Here is a 2,568-nt window from a genome sequence, read left to right as displayed (position 1 = left end):
GCCCATTTATCAAAACTTCTATGTAAATATCAATGCCCAGAATGTGTAGATTAGTCTATTCGTCGCACAATTTTGAGATAGATCTTCACGCTTTTTGCATACCTCTTCGTCGCTATATAAAATATGAGATGAAGACAGATTGGCATGACTTAGCTCGAAGTCTTATGTTTATTATTGTGGATACCTTATATGGCGCTATTTTTGTGAAAATCACCACAAGGGCGCTGTACAATAAATATCCCAAAACGTCTAATTTTTTTTTTGCACCCCAGCAGGCCAGGAGACCCAATTCCAGTGGTGAATTACATCGCAGAGCATCCAGGCTTGAGAAAACTCACAATTATTTTTCTATTTTTTTGTGTTCTCACCGGGAATCGAGCCCGGATCCTTCCGTGTGTAAGTCAAGCGTCTTGACCACTACACCACGGAGGCCACAGAGGTCTTGCAGGTACATAGCGCATGGACGGTTGGGATTCTAGTTCCTCGTTTCCAATTATAATTTAATTTAATAACAGATAGGAGCTAGATTAGAGCATGTCTTGCAGCTACAGAGCGTATGGGCGGTATGAAACTTAGCCCCCATTTACATTTTTTTTAAATGGAATTTCGGTTTTTCTAATTGTTTTTTAACAGTGAATTTGTCGGCCTCGTGGTGCAGTGGTCAGCGCGTTCACCTACGCAAAAGGTTTCGGGTTCGATTTCCGACATGGATGACAAGAAATATTTATTTGAAAAGGTGTTTTTACCCAAGAATATTTCCTAGTCTCTAGACTGGTACCTGAAGCGTAAGACTGATCAACTTACCTTCTTGTAACAAAAATAATCAAGATACACTGCGATTGGTGTACCAATGCAGTACTCTATGCACCATTAAGTGCGGAAAGGGAATGATGATGATGAATTTTTCATGCCTGTTGACTAAATAAGTAGATCTTGTTTTTTTAACTACCATTATTTTGCTATCCGTCTTTGCTTCATGTGTTTGTGTTCTGATTGTTAAGTCTCTTGTGTACATTTTTCTTTCTGCAATAGCCTTGTAAGGCTTAAATCGTAAATGGAATAAATAAATAAATAAATAGTAAGTAACAGTTTTGGACAAACTGAAAATAACTGTTAGCATGAAAAAAAAAATTACCTCACAAATATTCTAATCGTCGTATTTTCTAACCAGCCTGTATCGGTAATAGGTTCCAGAAAAGGGCACGCTTTAACCGCATTTCTAAAGGTAAAAAATGGACAGCACAGGTAGATAAAATTTATGACCGATATGTTTATCTACTACCGTCGAAAAAAATTGGTGAAGTTTGTGTTTTATGAGTGCTAATACGATTTTTTTATTTACTCACCCAATCAACGGCTTTGTGGATTCTAAGACGTATTTTCTATGGAACGAACGTAGGTAAAAACACATAATTTCCCTTTTTGCACCCAAAGGGCACTGCATTTGCAAACCAAATTCAGCTTATTTCGATCATATATTACATGAAGGTAAGATGATCAGTCTTACGCTTCAAGTGCCGTGACAATGAAATATTGCAGCCTTATCAACCTTTAAAAAAAATATTTCACGTCCACCCTACCTGGACCTCAAGAATTAGGGGCGAACACGTCAACCACTACACAGCGAGGTGGACTTATATAAACAAATTGCCTTTTTAAGATTTTTACCTGAGAGCAACCATTAAGTCGAAAATATTCGTCCAAGGTTCTGGCTCTTTTTTACCATCAGAGCCGTATTCATCATTCCGCCCGGACACAGAATGTAGGTATGCTTAACTGTAACACGCTAGGCTATTTATAAATCAAACCTGTTTAGTTGAATCGCTATGTACCATAAATAAAAATTATTATTACGTATCTACTAAATACTGTATACATAAATATATAATATGCAATATATATACTTGTAGAATTTAATTTGAGATATTTTACAGACTAGCTATGTTGAGAAATAATTATAGGTACAATAAATTATATTGTTTTTCGCCAGGTACATGTGACTCCGTGGCGCAACGGTAGCGCGTCTGACTCCAGATCAGAAGGTTGCGTGTTCAAATCACGTCGGGGTCAAATCGTTTATTTTTTACTTTACCGTTATTTAATATTTAAAATTAAAATAATAACCTTTATAAAGATTAGTAAAATCATTCTTGAAAAAATCAAAACGCTAGTAATTAATTTATTTTTTTTGTTTATTGGAACAAAGCAGATTTTTTTGGAAGAATAAAATATGGAAGTCTTGACATTTTCAGGGCATATGATCTGTCATTGGATGGTTTAAGTGATCGTTTTACACACTATGTAACAATTACCATTTTGCCTATGTTTGAACTTTCACATTTCCTCAACTCTTATATCTGTTGTAAAATAAAAGAACTAAAAAGTTTATTGATATGGATTTATTTGTTTAATTATTATTTTAATATATGTGACCTAAGCTTACCAAAAGAGTTATTTTAACTAATTATTAACAGGTACTTCGAGATGACCCATGGCAATCAATCTTTATTCCACACTGTGTAAATGGCAAAGAGATCTACGAAAGCTGAAAGATCTATCCCAAAGAAT

The 2,568-nt window shown here is 35.1% G+C and overlaps 1 non-coding gene across 1 annotated transcript; it reads left to right on the top strand.

Annotated features, from left to right (window-relative positions):
• Nucleotides 1-1,998: 1,998 nt before the first annotated feature.
• Nucleotides 1,999-2,070, top strand: TRNAW-CCA (transfer RNA tryptophan (anticodon CCA)). Its single transcript has one exon. It is a non-coding gene; the product is annotated as a tRNA-Trp (tRNA).
• The last annotated feature ends 498 nt before the right edge of the window (nt 2,071-2,568 follow it).

The sequence above is a fragment of the Micrasema longulum genome, unplaced genomic scaffold (assembly GCF_059751315.1).
Source record: "Micrasema longulum isolate JH-2025_06_02 unplaced genomic scaffold, ASM5975131v1 h1tg001643l, whole genome shotgun sequence".
NCBI classification, from domain to species: domain Eukaryota; kingdom Metazoa; phylum Arthropoda; class Insecta; order Trichoptera; family Brachycentridae; genus Micrasema; species Micrasema longulum.
Note: the sequence above shows the minus strand (reverse complement) of the source record. Positions and strands in the feature narration are given on the sequence as shown.